This window comes from Macaca mulatta, chromosome 3, assembly GCF_049350105.2.
Source record: "Macaca mulatta isolate MMU2019108-1 chromosome 3, T2T-MMU8v2.0, whole genome shotgun sequence".
Lineage (NCBI taxonomy): Eukaryota > Metazoa > Chordata > Mammalia > Primates > Cercopithecidae > Macaca > Macaca mulatta.
The window spans coordinates 72621079-72638132 of NC_133408.1; the positions used below are offsets into that span (position 1 = coordinate 72621079).

General features: G+C 45.5%; 1 long non-coding RNA gene across 1 annotated transcript; it reads right to left on the bottom strand.

The window, feature by feature from the left end:
- Positions 1 to 2989: 2989 nt before the first annotated feature.
- On the bottom strand, positions 2990 to 5579 carry LOC144340075 (uncharacterized). Its single transcript, XR_013415789.1, has 2 exons — positions 5251 to 5579; positions 2990 to 3422 (listed from the first exon to the last, which is right to left on the bottom strand). It is a non-coding gene; the product is annotated as an uncharacterized LOC144340075 (long non-coding RNA).
- Positions 5580 to 17054: the final 11475 nt, after the last annotated feature.

Here is a 17054-nt window from a genome sequence, read left to right on the forward strand (position 1 = left end):
ACACTGATTCCTTTATGATGACTGCTTAACTCCCCATTGCCTGTCCCAGAGAGGCTTTCCAATGGACCTCAGTAATTCCTATACTTTACAGACAGGAAAGTTCCAGAAACTTTAAGAACAAACTCTGAAAGACCTATGAGCAAATGGTGCTGAACACTTTTTTTTTTTAAGCCATATTTCATTGTCTTAGTCAAACCAGGATTAAGTGATTATTTAAAATTCATTTTTTAAAATTAGCAACTTCAAGTATAACAACTTTGAAACTGGAATAAGTGTTTATTTTCTATTAATAAAGATGAATTGTGACAAAAAAAAAGAAAATGCATGATTAATGAGCCATGTAGAACATATGCCAGAATCCACATGCTTTTAAGTGCGTTCTGCATAGAAGCAGGGATTGTTGGTATCCAAGATATAAGGGCCTCTGTACACAGGATTCCTCTTCTTGTTCCAGAAAAGGGGGGAGATGAAAAATGCATCTACGGCTAAAGAGGCGTGGAAAAGAGAGGTTCCTTTGAGAGAAGTATGATGTAACTGTGAAAGGAAAATAAATCTGGGGGCCCCAAATCACTAAGCTAAAGGGAAAAGTCAAGCTGGAAACTGCTTAGGGCAAACCTGCCTCTCATTCTATCCAAAGTCAGTCCTCTGCTCACTGAGATAGAAGCATATCTGATTGCCTCATTTGAAACAAAGGCTCATCAGGAATGATCCAACCACTTGTCTCTTACCTACCTATGACCCGAAAGCCTCTCCCCACTTCGAGTCGCCTGGCCTTTGCCTCCAGCCGTCCCACCTTTCTGGACTGAATTAATGTACATTTTACACATATTGATTGATGTCTCATGTCTCCCTAAAATGTGTGAAATCAAGCTGTACCCTGACCACCTTGGGCACATGTCGTCGGGACCGCCTGAGGCTGGGTCACAGGTGTGCACCCTCAACCCTGGCAAAATCAACTTTCTCAATTAACTGAGACCTGTCTCACATTTTCAAGTTCACATAACCTTCCTGCAAAAGAATTTGAATGCCTCTGTTTGACAGTTTTCATGTTTAGCAGCATAACTAACACTTCTCTTAGCACTATGAACAAGGAACTCCTTATTGAAAATAGAAAGCTGACTGAGATTCTGAAGGGCTTGTTTAGTTTACAGACAAAAGCAAATACCCCATCAACACAAGATTGACAGCACCTGAAGGCCCACTGTGTGCTGCTTTGAAATCCACCTCATCTCTGGGTGATAAAGCACGCTCTGAAGAGACTCTGCAAGACCAGCTTTTCCGTAAGTGGACTGTGGGTTATTTATAGTCACTCTGCACGTGTGCTAATGAGCCATGGCCGCCCGGCAGACATGATTTAACTTTCTATGATTCTTGGTTTTCTCATCTGTAAAATTACAAGGTCGGACAAGTTTAATTCTAAGAACTGTTGAACTGACCGGGCATGGTGGCTCATGCCTGAAATCCCAGCACTTCGGGAGGCTGCAGATCACGAGGTCAGGAGTTTGAGACCAACCTGACCATCATGGTGAAACCCCGTGTCTATTAAAAATACAAAAATTAGCCGGGCGTGGTGGCATGTGCCTGCAATCCCAGCTACTCGGGAGGCTGAGGCAGGAGAATCACTTGAACTCGGGAGACAGAGGTCGCAGTGAGCCGAGATTGCACCATTGCACTCCAGCCTGTGTGACAGAGCTAGACGCTGTCTCAAAAAATAAATAGATAAATAAATAAAAACTAAGAACTGTTGAACTAAAACATTCCCTGCTCTCAGGACACTGTGGTTAAAATAGTAAGTTATTTTGACTTCTTCGTAACCCTGACTGTCCTTCTTCCCCATTGATTCTCAACAGAGATTTTCTGCCTGCTCTAACTTACCCAAAACATTAGCGCAGCTGATGATCTGACACGCTGAACAATGACTAAACAGTGACTGAGAAAAGGCCACTTGGTAAATGTATGTAGGTAAGTGTTCTAACCTCTCTAGGTCTCAATGCTGGTGTATGGAAGACATACTTGATAGCAATAACTTAAGCCTGAAAATAACACTATGGTCTAAGGAAATGTGTGTTCAAAGTTCCAAGCTAAGGAATCCAGAAGTGGCCAACCTGAAGATTCACTCCTTATCTGTGAAGGACATCAGAAGCCCTGGCCCATCCCCTTGAAATGCAGGCTCTACAGGGGCTCGAGGCCCTTTGTTTTGGGTTACATACAGGTTGCTAGGTGGGGGTTGCTAAGTGAAAAAACGTTATAACCTGCATACATTTTTGTAAAAGGTAGGGAGTCTCCTGTCCAGCCTGCCACTCCTGGACTGCACCATTTGTAAGTCCTCAATAAACCCTTTTGTCACAGGACTCTTTGGGTGCCGCTTCGCCAGCTGGAAACCTCTGTGGCTGGCAGCACCTCTGCCTGAGCTTTGCTTATGACCGCTGGGTTGGCTCTGCCCACTCAGCCCAGCAGTCTGTGCTGAGCTGGCTGTGCTCGGCTCTCAATATCGGCCCAGATCCCACACTCGCTGTGAGTGAGCCAGGTGCAGAGTGGCGAGGGCTGTGTGAGCGAGCAAGCATGGGGCACAGCCATGGCACAGCCAAGTGCACCACCTGCTAAGGTGGGGTGGGCAGCTCCAGGCACCAGCACAGGCACAAGCTCTGTACAAGGCTGTGGCTGGACCAGATGTGCCTCAAGTGGCTTCCGCCTTGGGTGCTGGCATCTGGATAAGGGGAACATGATGGTTCCTGAAAATTCAGACACCAGCAACCACAGAGGCCTAAGTGCATGTTACACCGTGTCACAGCTGTGGATTAGGGAGTCCCAAGACCTGGGACCCCAGAAGGTTTACCGCTCTTCCCTTGTAGTCCAGCAAATGAGTGTGTCACCACCCACTTCTTGGCTGGCCAGCCAGGAACTTGTTACAGCCCTTTTCGCTCCTGCCATTTAGCAAGCTCTGGGTTCTTGTCCCATGACCAAGAATAAGGTTATGTGGACAACCGGAGAGAGCAAGGTGGAGAAGAGTTTTATTGAGCAACATAACAGCTCTCAACATGAGAGGGGAACCCGAAGTGTAGCCCCTTCCCCAAGGCAGGTAGTCCCAGTGTGTGGCTGAGTCTGGGGTTTTATGGGCTCACAATGGGGGAGTGCGTGCTGATTGATCCATGGGTGGGCCTGGAAAAAGCATCATTTGATTGTCTAAAAAGGCATAGAGGAAGTTCTCACTCCAGTCCTGGGCTGTAATAGCTAGGTTTTCAGGCTTTGAGCTGTCTTTGGCTTGAAGGTCGGACTTCACCAGGGACCTGCCTCTGGCTGCCTAGGAATTTGTCTTCCTCCTGCCACTTCCTCCTGTCACCTTCACTGGCTCTGGGTCTTCTCTTTGGCTTCTGGGACATGGTGCCATCTCTACTGGAGTCAACAAGGGTCCGGTGCAATAGCTGGAAATTTGCAGAAGAAAAGAAAAGTTGCTCAAGGATGGGTGATGAAACAAATAACGAGGATGAAGCTAACAAATAGCATTCAATTTCTCAAGATTATAACAGCCCAAGATTATTGAAAGGAAATCACATTTGGAGCTGTCTCTCTGGGCTAGTTTGCTGGCAGATCTGCATGGTGGACCACACTGTCACCTGTCTTTTGTGTCCTTCAGCATGATGAACTCTGCTGTACGCGTCCTGGTGCTGGATCTGCTATTACCAACAAGCTAATTGAGTTTGCTGGCCTTGAAAATGCATCCCTGTAGGTAATGTGATGATGTAATGCTGTGTTCCTGCCCTCTGGATTTCCTCCTGCCATTACGGAGGCCTTATTTATGAGAATGGAAACAAAATCAAAAACAAAAAAAACAGGATCGCCTTTTGATGTGACTTAAACAAGGCTGGAACAGAGCCTGAGGCTTAGCTTTCCACATGGCCCTGAGATGCCAGGACTCAAGTGAAGCAGGAAAATCCCAGAAAGCAGGTGGGGGTCCGTGAGGGTCTGGTGGACACAGGTCTGAGGAGGACAGGAACATAGGTGCAGGGAGGATGCCTGGAAGAAGGGTGAGCAAATGGCAAATGCTGGATGCACAAGCACCAGTTATGAACAGAAGGAGGACGGAGCTGGGTCAAATAATCCAGCAGACACTGAGATGAGTTTGGAGGGAAGGCAAGACCCCTCTGAAGTCTAAGGAAAAAGAGCATGACAGACTGCCCAGGACAGGTGGTATGCCCAACACAGGACAAGCTGGAGACAGACGGGGAAGTCCATCTGGGCTGTGCAAGGGAAAGCTAGAAACTGTCACAGCTGGTCAGCTACTGGAAATTCAGTGAGCCCCTCTGTGCCAGAGGTGGGGCTGTGGAAAGCCAGGCAAGCCACCTGCCCTCATAGAACTAACCTTCTAGTGCTGTAATTAACCGATAGGGCATGAAGACAGACACACAGACCAGTGGAATAGAATCAAGTCCAGAAATAAACCCTTGTATATGTAGTCAAATGACTTAGAACCAAAAGCATTCAGTGCTGAAAGGACTCTTTTTTTTTTTTTTTTTTTTTACTTTTTTGAGATGGAGTCTCACTCTGTCAGCTTGGCTGAAGTACAATGGCACGATCTGGACTCACTGCAACCTCCGCCTCCTGAGTTCAAGTGTTTCTCCTGCCTCCACCTCCCAAGTAGCTGGGGTTACAAGTGCTCACCACAATGCCCGGCTATTTTTTGTATTTTTGGTAGAGACGGGGTTTCACAATGTTGGCCGCTGGTCTTGAGCTCCTGACCTCAGGTGATCTGCCTGGCTTGGCCTCCTAAAGTACTGGGATTACATGCCTGAGCCACTGTACCAGTCCTTGAGCTATACAGCTTTCTGAAAGCTGCTCAATTGTAAATTTAGGTGCTCAATTGCTATAAACTTAGGTCCCTTAATCAGTCTGCTTTTTTTTTTTTTTTTTTTTTTTTGAGACAGGGTTTTACTCTGTCACACAGGCTGAAGTATAATGGTGCAATCATGGCTTACCACAGCCTGAAACTTCGGGGCTCCAAGGATTCTCCTGCCTTAGCCTCCTGAGTAGCTGTGGCTACAGGTGTGCACCACCACACCTGGCTATTTTTTTTTTAAATCTTTTGTAGAGATGGGGTTTTGCTATGTTGCCCAGGCTGGTCTCAAACTGCTGGCCTCAAGTGATCCTCCCAATTTGGCCTCCCAAAGTGCTGGGATTACTGGTATGAGCCACTGCACCTTGCTACTACGGCTGCTTGAAGCGGAACAGACAATGAAATAAAGTGGTTATTACCTGGCAGACACAGTGCGTCCGAGAAGATATTCGTGTTACTTCAGTCTCTTTTGTCAAAAAGCTTTCTGATAAAAGTCAAAATGAATTATGAATTTTCATCATGAATCCTCTCCTTCTTTCTCCCGGTGCAGTGAACAGAGCCTCTAAAGTTGCCCTTGGGGTATCTCTTATCATACCGTTTTGCTCTTCAACATTCCCACCATAATTAACTACTTTTTGTGTTGCCTTTCATTTAGAGCTACGCCCAGTGCAATGACTGCCTCCTAGCAAATACTTCATGTCCTCAGCAGCACAATGAAGTTAGAAAAAAATGCAAAAATACTTCCTGAGTGAGTAAATGACGATGTTTTTTGTAATGCAATGCACACACAGACACACACCACTTCCAATGAAGGAAATCATTAAAATATTTTTAACCCCTTTCACATCAATATTGTCCATGTTAACTGAATCACTACTTGGCAAAATGAATATATATATATATCATTAAATTGGACTGTGAGAGCTGAGCAGAAACACGTTGCAGAAGAAAAGTCCTCGTTTGTGATGACAGGTGAAAGGAAATAGTGCTTGCCTCCTAATGGAAGAGAAATTTCCCAGGAAGGGAAAAAATAAAAGCAACCTGGAACAAAAGCAACATGAATCAATTTCATTCTGAAAGGAACACAGTGAAACAATGTTGCTAAATGAGACACAATTTCCGACAAAGATCCTCTCTGTTCTCCAAGAACTTTTATTGTGCTGTGCTTACCAAGAAGTATGTGTTTTCTTCCCAAAAAGAGACAATGTACTTTATTTTATGCGTGGTACCTCTCTTTGTCTCTTCTCCCCACTTGCTGCAATTTAAGCTGTCTATTGTAGTGCTCTATCTCTAATCAGCCCTAAATATCTGAAAAGTCCTGAGTTTGCAAGAATTAAAAAAAAAAAAATAGGGCCTCAGGTATGACAGCAATAGATCCTCCTGTCCCCTCGGGATGACATTCCCACACTGTGAAGACCACAGATCCTCCAGTAACAAACAGTAGCTCCTGGTTGCCTCATGTCTTTGTGTAGAGGTCACAATACCTGCAAGGGAAAGGGCATTGCTGGGAGAGCCTGGGCTACTTTTACGAAACACAGTAGGGGAAGCTTCATGTTAAATGCAACATTTGGGTGAGAGGGAAGGTAGAGATACAGTCCTTGAACTCAAGGATGTCATAATGGAAAGCAAAGTTTACGATGCAGAAATGACCCTTTACACTTAACCCCAAATTGCTATAAGCTACCTTTTTTTTTTTTTTTTGAGACGGAGTCTTGCTCTATTGCCCAGGCTGGAGTGCAGTGGCGCAATCTCGGCTCACTGCAAGCTAGGCCTTCCGGGTTCACGCCATTCTCCTGCCTCAGCCTCCCGAGTAGCTGGGACTACAGGCGCCCGCCACTGCGCCCGGCTAATTTTTTTCTATTTTTAGTAGAGACGGGGTTTCACCATGGTCTCGATCTCCTGACCTTGTGATCCGCCCACCTCGGCCTCCCAAAGTGCTGGGATTACAGGCGTGAGCCACCGCGCCCGGCCTATAAGCGACTTTCTTTATTTTTGGAGACAGGGTCTCACTGTGTTGCCCAGGCTGAAGTGTGGGCAATGGCGTGATCATAGCTCACTGAAGCCTCAAACTCCTGGGCTCAAGTGATCCTCCTGCCTCAGCCTCTGAGCAGCTGGTACGTAGGTGTGTGCCACCAGGCCCAGCTAATTTTGTAAATATTTATTTTTTGTAGAGATGTTTCCCAGGCTGGTCTGGAACTCCTGGCCTCAAGTGATCCTCTCTTCTCGGCCTCTTGAAGTGCTGGGATTACAGGCGTGAGCCACCGTGCCCGACTGCTATTCAGCTACTTTCAAGCACTGTGCCCTTGCCTCCTTAAACCTCGGTTTCCTCATCTCTAAAATGGGATAACAGTAACATCAGCTGCAAAGGATTGCTGTAGGGAGCAAATCATATCATACACGCAAGGCTAGTATCACTGTGGTAAGAGCTGGAGAAATACCACTTCTTGTTGTTATTATTTGTATAGTGAGCTTTTTATACCTTAGCATTCCTTGGTGTAGTGAGTGATTAATATCTTATTTTTAATGAATGAACAATTAGAACCCAATTAAGCAAAGAGAATTGCATTACTTTTCTGATTAAAAGCCTGATACCCAAAGGATGAAATTTGAACTCTGTCACGTGGCTTTCCATCTGGCGCCACGCTCACCCACTGGCCTCTTCCCTGTCAGTACAAGCTCTGCTGAGCCACCTGAAATTACACACACTCACTGAACATTCACCGCATTTGAACTTGACTTGTGCCTGTGGGTCCGAACATAGCATGTGCTCAGTCCTTTCCTCTATGACCAACAAATGGCAGATGGGAGTGGGTCGGAGAATTCCTATGTGACCTTCAATGCCCAACCCAGATGCCCCTTTCCCTGCGAAGCCATCCCTTGGCGCCCTCCTCTGGGTTCACACCATATATGATGCCAGTGCTTCTCAAATTGTGGTCCCTGGACCAGAAGCAGCAGCATCATCTGGGCACATATTAGGCCAGTATCACTGTAATAGAGGCTGGAGAAATACCACTTGTTGTTGTTATTATTATAGTGAGCTTTTTGTACCTTAACATGTGTTAGAAATGCAAATTACTTGGCTCCATCGTGGACCCACTGAACCAGAAACTGCGGCTGGGACTCAGCAACCTGCGCTTTAAGGAGCCTTTCCCATGATTCTGATGCACACTCACATTAGAGAACCATAGCTCGATGCAAACTTCCACTTTACCATACCTCCTGCACTTTCAAAATCACGTGCTTAAACATATGACTCTGTCCTACAAGAGTTAGCTTTTAGCCAACTTCTTTTACCTTCTTGTGTCCTAATTTTCCTCATCTTTTAAAAGTAGGAATGATCATTTTACCTTACAAGAATGCTTAAAATTAGCATTAATAAATATAAACTGTGATCTATAATATCTCAAACAGTAGTGTCCTCCAGATCCCTCCACCCTCACCTCTCAACTGTTTATTCATGATTGCCTAGTGTAATGGTCTGCATATAAAACTGCCCATTGCTTTGCCAAAGAGACCCACCCAAGAGGTATAATTCCAGGTGGAGAGTCTGCTAGGCTTTGGGATCTATCGCAAACATCAACAAAAATGACTGAACTATTACAAATGAGTGAACCATGAGTAAACTCTTCAGCATGAGGTAGAGATGGCAGGAAAGGGAAGAAAGATTTATGGCTAGCTCCTAGAGAGGATGAATCAGGCCAGGGTCAAGAAAGGATAAGTTAGAGGGATGGATATAGAACTTTGCAATCAACTTACTGTGATCGTGCCTTTGGGGTGGCTGTGTTGTATGTGAGTTTTCTCTCCGTTGCTAAATGAGTATGCATAAAGATCCCAGAAATTGCACCATTTTGCCCATGAGCCTGGTTCTATACACATGGAAGGGCCTGCATGATGGATAACTGAAGGAGGCGTGGTGGCCACAGTGACGTCACCCATGTGGCTCACGTACCAGATAAAAATGTGTCACAGGCTCCACGCAGCTTTCCTGGCTGGAAGAGTTCTACAGATTTGGTGAACACATACTAAATGTTTTAGGAGTCAGGCAGGGCTTGCAGTCATCAGGGAAGGCTTCCCAGAAGTGAGCCATGGGTTTAAAGAGATCTGGGGTTCAGATTGGCAGACAGCGTTCAATGAATATTTCAGCCAAGGGAATAGCTGAGCACCCCCCACTAAGTGCTCTCATAAAACACCATTTGTTTATCTCATAGCACTTTTCACAATTTGTAATTATTGTTCATTTATTTAGGGTTGGTTTCATCCTTCTCCTATACATGCTAGTTGGGCAAGGGCCACATCCAACCTTTTTTTTAAAATTATTTTATCCTGAGCATCTTAGAACTGGACCTAGTATGGGGTAGGTTCTCAATATATGTTTTTAATGTTCATCTCAATGAACACTGTTTAAATGAATGAATGAGTCAGGCCAGCTGACCCGGTAAGGCAGTGCCTAGTTCCAGAAGGCTCTGACATCTTTGCTGGAAAATCTGCTCTTAATATCATAGTCAGTAGACAATTGTGAGCTCCTGGAAAACAAAAATTATTGGCCGGGCATAGTGGCTCATGCCTATAATCCCAGCACTTTGGGAGGCTGAGGCAGGTGGATCACTTGAGGTCAGGAGTTCAAGACCAGCCTGTCCAACAGGGTGAAACCTTGTCTCTACTGAAAAATACAAAAATTAGCCAGGAATGGTGGTGGGCGCCTGGAATCCCAGCTATTCGGTAGGCTGAGGCAGCAGAATCGCTTGAACCCAAGAGGGAGAGGTTGCAGTGAGCTGGGGTTGTGCCACTGCACTCTAGCCTGGGCAACAGAGTAAGACAATGTCTCAAACAAACAAACAAACAAACCAAGATTTCCCAATAATTATTAATTCAGTGAATTTGTTCAGTAGTAGACTGTGCCAGACACCATACAAAGTTTAATCAGAGAGCACCCCTCCATTAAAGGAGACCAGACTCTGAATGTGGGCAGGGATTGGCTGTGTACATGAGCAGCAATAACACAGAACAGGAAGGATGCCTGCTGCATGGGAGAGGTAGGAGTTCAGTGTGGAGAGATGGAAGGACAGAGAGCTTCAAGTCTGTCTAGAGACAGCTTGTTGATGTGGAGCTGGGGAGACCGGGAGAGAGACCGGGAGAGAGCAGGTGGTTGAGTTTGGCTACATCCTCTTTGCCTCCCCCACAATGTTTAGCATACTGCATTGCACACTGCTGGCATTTAATGACAGTAATGTCTGTTGCATTATTACTTACTTCCTTGATCAAGGACGTGACAGAAGGCAACTGCGAATATTTTAAATGCAACTTTATCCAAACTGGAACTTGTTTTTTTTCACCAACCAAATTAACATTCAATTTAAAACAGGTCCTAAAGGTTCATCCATCAAAGGGGGATAGAAAGGATGATTTTTGTGTATGCGGAGTATTGAGTCATTTATCATTGCCTGAGAATTTGTAAGAGTTATGCAAGTAGGCAAAGATGACCCATGTATGGCTCACATTGTGTCAAGGGCTTCATCCTAAAAGCAGCCTTTGGACAGTTTTAAAACTGGGGCATTTGGTCAGAACCTGCGTTTTAGGAAGATCACCTGTATGGTTTTCTTTGTTTTGTTTTTGAGATGGAGTCTCACTCTGTCACCCAGACTGGAGTACAGTGGCACAATCTTGGCTCACTGCAACCTCCACCTCCCAAGTTCAAGCGTGTCTTCTGCCTCAGCCTCCTGAGTAGCTGGGATTATAGGTGTGCGCCAACATGCCTGGCTAATTTTTTGTATTTTTAGTAGAGACAGTGTTTCACTATATTGGCCAGGCTGGTCCTAAACGTTTGACCTCGTGATCCACCCGCCTCAGCCTCCCAAAGTGCTGGGATCACAAGCATGAGCCACCATGCCCGGCCTCACTTGCAAGGTTTTTGAGGGATGGGTTGGTGGTAGGAATGGCTAGTCTTCCTCGCTGCTCCAATAGTAACTACACTTCTCCCCTCTCTCATTGCAAGCCTCTTATGGAATAGGATTGTAATTATTGGCTCATGTGTCCTTCCTCCCACCAGAGAGAAGGGCAAGTTTTTGAGGTCATGGAGTGGGGCCTTATTCTTAGCAATCTCTCAGTATTGTATTAGCTAGCAAATTGTCAGGAGGGAAAACAAATGACAAACAATTTCAGTAATTCTGGCAATAAATGAGGCTAGCCTGATCTAAGGTAACATTTGTAAAACATGGAGGGCAGGCACAGTGGCTCACGCCTGTAATCCCGGCACTTTGGGAGGCCATGGTGGGAGGCTCACAAGGTCAGGAGATCGAGACCATCCTGGCCAACATGGTGAATCCTTGTCTCCACTAAAACTACAAAAATTAGCTGGGCATGGTGGCACGTGCCTGTAATCCCAGCTACTCGGGAGGCTGAGGCAGGAGAATTGCTTGAACCAGGGAGTCAAAAGTTGCAGTGAGCTGAGATCATGCCACAGCGCTCCAGCCTGGCGACAGAACAAGACTCTGTCTCAAAAAAAAGAATGGAATGTGGGCATCAGATGTCTGCTATGCTTTAGCTGGAAGATATACAGGACTTTGTCACAGATGGTGGGGGTGAAGGAGGAGGAGGCAGGGATTTGAATGACTTAGGTAGAGAATGATGGGTGGCTCTTTGGGACAGGGCACAGAGGAGGAGAAACACATTTAGAGAAGCATAGCATAGGTTCAGTTTGGGACATGTTGTATTTAACAAACCAATGGATCTTTGAAGCAGAGATGTCTAAAATGGGTTGGATTTGCATGTATAAGGTTCAGAAACAAAGTTGAGCTAAGGAATTCGATGACTCCAAAAATCAATAGAATGATAAAGACAGAGAAAGACATGAAGTCAGTCACCTGCTGTACAATATTTGGTATTATCTAATTTTTGCCAACTGGGCCATTATAAGACAGCACCTCAATGCTGTTCTACTTTTCATTTATGTATTTATCTATATTCTTTTTTGCCTACCAGAGCGCCTTCTTCCGTGAATTGCCTTGAAATATCTTTGGCCTATTTTTCTTTTTTTTTTTTTTTTTGTCCTTTTTGTCATTGGAGGATTTCTTTGTGTACTCTAGAAATTATTCCCTTGACTGTTTTAGGCACTGGGAATATCTTCCCACACTCTGAGGTCTATTTAATTTGTATTTGCAGTTTCTAGCTTATGCCAGGGGAAGTAATGCATTAACTGAGCCCCAGAAATACAGTGGAAGAAGCATATTTCAGAGTAAGGTAAGGTTGGAGAGTAGACATATTGATTGAAGAGTGTAGGAATTTGACAGGCAAAGCCAAATATGTACCAACTGATGGGAATGGCATGTTTTTACAGGCTGTAATGTGGTTTGGATGTGTGTTCCCACCCAAATCTCATGTTCAATTGTAATTCCCCGTGTTGGATGTGGGGCATGGTAGGAGGTGATTGAGTCATGGGGGTGGATTTCTCATGAATGGTTTAACACTAAACTTGGTGCTGTTCTCATGATCATGAGTTATTTTGAGATCTGGTGGTTTAAAAGTGTGTAGCACCGCCCCCACCCTCCTCCCCCGCTCTTGCTCCTTCTCCAGCCATGTGAAGTGCCTGCGTCCCCCTTTGCTTCCCGCCATTATTGAAAGCTCCCTCAAACCTTCCCAAAAGCAGATTCCTCCATGCTTCCTATACCTCCTGCAGAACCAGGAGCTCTTCTTTATAAATTACCCAGTCTCAGGTATTTCTTTATAGCAAAGCGAGAATGGCCTAACACAGGGCACAGTTACAGAAAAGCCCAGGTGTGGGGGTGTGATAGGGTGGAGAGCCGCAGGAAGAGTGAGCACGAATGAGATGTTCATGTTGACAGAAAGCCAGGGGAGAGGGATAGGGGGAGCTTGAACCACAGTCTATAAAGAGCAGCAGATGTCAGTCTAAACATCTGGGGGTGGTGGAAGTTAAGCAGAGACCTGGCCAGAGATTTCCTTTAGTAAGCTTAGCCTGGAAGTGGCACGGAAGGCGCTCAGAACAGGGGAGACTAGAATTGGGATGCCAATTTAGGGAACCTGGCAACAGGGTAGGGTGGTGAGTTTTATGTGTCAACCTGGTTAGGCTGTGGTACCCACTTATGGAATCAAACACTAATCTAGGTGTTTCTGTGAAGGTGTCTTGTGGATGTGATTAACAGCTCCAATCCGTTGACTACTTCTTACTTTTGAGACGGAGTCTTGCTCTGTTGCCCAGGCTGGAGTGCAGTGGCATGATCTCAGCTCACTGCAACCTCCGCCTCCCAGGTTCAAGTGATTCTCCTGCTCCAGGTGATCCGCCCGCCTCGGTCTCCCAAAGTGCTGGGATTACAGGTGTGAGCCACCACACCGGAACAATCCATAGACTTTAAAGTAGCTTTAAGTGAAGGGGGCTTAAGTCAAGTCTGTGAAATGGGTGGATTCCTCTTCCCACCCATGGATTCTTCTTTCAGTTGAAGGCCTGAAGAGTAAAACTGAGGGCCGGCACAGTAGCTCACACCTATAATCCCAGCACTTTGGGAGGCCAAAGCAGGCAGATCACCAGAGGTCAGGAGTTCAAGACCAGCCTGGCCAACATGGCGAAACACCATCTCTACTAAAAATACAAAAATTAGCTGGGCGTGGTGGCGGGCACCTGTAATCCCAGCTACTTAGGAGGCTGAGACAAAAGAATCACTTGAACCAGGGAGGCGGAGGTTGCAGTAAGCTGAGATCGTGTCATTGTACTCCAGCCCAGGCAACAAGAGTGAAACTCCATCTCTGAGGTTTTCTGGAGAAGAACAAACTCTACCTCAAGACTGTGACAGACTAATTCTGCCCCAGTTTCCAGCCTGCCCTTATACATTTTGGACTTACCAGTCCCTACAATCATAAAAGCCAATTTCTTCAACTCTCTTTCTCTCTCTCTCATAACACTCATCCCTAGGGGAGAGAGAAAAGATAAATAAATCCTATCAGTTCTCTTTCTCTGGAGAACTGATTGACACAGGAGGTAGGTTATTGGCCTTTGAAGCTTTCTGTTGTTGCACGCCATCAACTGGAAATTAAATTTTAAAAGACACACACAATTCAATATATGTATATTTTTATTTAGAAATTATTTACATGTACCCAAGTACTAATATGTTGTATATATTACAAAACAGGAAAATAGAAGAATTTCAAAGAATGAACTACGGGTCGGGCATGGTGGCTCACGCCTGTAACCCCAACACTTTGGGAGGCTGAGGCGGGCTGGTCTCAAACTCCTGACCTCTTGATCTGCCTGCCTTGACCTCCCAAAGTGCTGGGATTACAGGCATGAACCACCATGCCCGGCCTCACCTGCATAGTTTTTGAGGGATGGGTTGGTGGTAGAATTGGCTAGTCTTCCTCCATGATCCCACAGTAACTATGCTTCTCCCCTCTCTCATTGCAAGCCTCTCATGGGATAGGATTGTAATTATTTGCTCATGTGTTCTTCCCTCCCACCAGAGAGAAGGGTAAGTTTTTTGAGGTCATGGAGTGGGCCCTATACTTAGAAATCTCTCAGTAGTATATTAGCTAGCAAAATTGTCAGGAGGCAAAACAAATGACAAACAATTTCAGTGATTCAGGCAAGAAATGAGGCTGACCTGAGGCAAGGTAACATTTGTGAAAAATAGAAGCCAGGCACAGTGGCTCACTCCTGTAATCCCAGCACTTGGGAAGACCATGGCAGGAGGATCACGAGGTCAGGAGATCGAGACCATCCTGGCCAATATGGTGAAACCCTGTCTCTACTAAAACTGGGCGTGGTGGCATGTGCCTGTAATCCCAGCTACTCGGGAGGCTGAGGCAGGAGAACTGCTTGAACCAGAGAGTCGAAGGTTGCAGTGAGCCGAGACTAAGCCACAGCACTCCACATGGTGACACAGCGAGACTCTGTCTCAAAAAAAAAAAAAGGAATGGAACGTGGGGAACAGTTGTCTCAAAATATACGGGACTTTGACACAGACAGTGGGGTGATAAAGGAGAAGGAGGAGTCAGGGATTTGAATGACTTAGGTAGAGAATGATGGGTGGCTCTTTGGGACAGGGCACAGAGGAGGAGAAACACGTTTAGAGAAGCTGAGGCAGGAGGATCACTTGAGTCCAGGAGATTGAGACTGCAGTGAGCTATAGTTGTGCCACTGCACTCCAGCCTGGGCAACAGAGCAAGACTCAGTCTCAAAAAAAAAAAAAAAAAAAAAAAAAAGAATTATCAAGATACTCAATTGTGGATACCATCTCAGGCCAGTCAGGATGGAATTATTAAAAAGAAACAACAGATGCTGGTGAGGCTGTGGAGAAATAGCAATGCTTTTACACTATTGATGGGAATGTAAATTAGTTCAACCATTGTGGAAGATAGTGTGGCGATTCCTCAAAGACCTAGAACCAGAAATACCATTTGATCCAGCAATCCCATTACTGGGTATATTCCCAAAGAAACAGAAATCATTCTATTATAAAGATACATGCACACGTATGTTCATTGCAGCACTCTTCACAATAGCAAAGACATGGAATCAACCCAAATGCCCATCAATGATAGACTGGATAAAGAAAATGTGGTACATATGCACCATGGAATACTACACAGCCATAAAAAGGAATGAGATCATGTCCTTAGCAGAGATATGGATGGAGCTAAGCCATTATCCTCAGCAAGGAAAAGAAAACCAAACACCGCATTTCTCAGTTTTATGTGGGAGCTGAACAATGAGAACACATGGAGACAGGGAGGGGAACACCACACACTGGGGCCTGTTGGAGGGGCAGGGGAGGGAGAGCACCAGATAGACAGCTAATGCATGCGGGGCTTAATACCTATGGTTCCATAGGTGCAGCAAACCACCATGGCACATATTTAACCTGCATGTTCTGCACATGTATCCCAGAACGTAAAATAAAATTAAATAAAAAAAAAAAAAGAAAAAAAAAGATGCTCAGTTGTGGAATGACCTGGTTCTTAATAACATGCAATCCAGAGCAAAGCCTTGCTTCCTTGTGCTATTTTCCAAAGCATACAACACCAGCATGAATCCTAAATACATCCTTACCGATGTGCCCTGTTTTCCATGATCCGTGTGCTCTTCTTGCATCGCATCACTTTGTTCAGCTGTCAGTGTGATCCTGGTGGTCTTGGAGGGGCAGGGCCAGTTTCATGTGTGTGGACCTGTGCAATCCACAGAGTCCTGGGCTTAGAAGCATTAATCCCTTGACCAGATTAATGCTTGGCTGCTGCCATATTGAATTCTTTTAAATATTTTAGAGACAAGGTCTCTTTCTCTGTTCCCCAGGCTAAACTGCAGTGACGTGATCACAGCTCACTGCAGACTCAAGCTCCTGAGCTCCAGCGATCCTCCTGCCTCAGCCACCTGAGTAGTTGGGACTACAGGTGCGGCCACCATGCCCAGTTAATTAAAATAATTTCTTTTTAGAGGTGGGGGTCTTGCTATGTTGCCCAGGCTGGTCTTGAACTCCCGGGTCGAGGCCACCATGCCTGGCTTGAAATTCTTAATAATTTTTGTACAGGGGGCTCCCTGTGTTGGTTTTTCACTGGGCCCCAGAAGTTCCACAGGGAGTTCTGCTGAAGGGCAGGGCCAGTGGGTAACGTCAGGGTCATCGTGGAAGAGCATGTGAGAAGTGGGTGAATTCCGGACTTTTTGGCTAGGATCCGTAAGACTGGCTGATATTTGGGATTTGGGTGGGAGAAAGCAGGGAAGAGAGAGGAATCACTCCTGCATGTGGGCTGGGACTTGCACAATGAGCGCCCTTTATCCAGATGGGAAATATCGGGTAAACAAGTCAAGCAGATTTTGGAGTGGGCAGGTGGGGTCAAGAATCTGTTTGGTGAAAATAAGCTTCCTACCAAATATTATAAAATAAGGATAGGATATTACATTTAAAAAAAATTGCTGACTAGCCAGGAGTGGTGGCTCATGCCTGTAATCCCAATACTTTGGGAAACCAAGGTGGGAGGATCCTTTGAGGCTAGGAGTTTGAGACCAGCCTGGGAAACAGAGCAAGATCCCATCTCTACAAAAAATTTTTAAACAGTAGCCGAACATAGTGGTGCGCACCTGTAGTCCCAGCTACCTGGAAGGCTGAAGCTGGGGAGGACTGCTTGAGACCAGGAGGTAGAGGTTGCAGTGAGCTATGATTGTGCCACTACACTCCAGCCTGGGTGACAGAGTAAGGCCCTCTACCAAAAAAAAAAAAAAAAA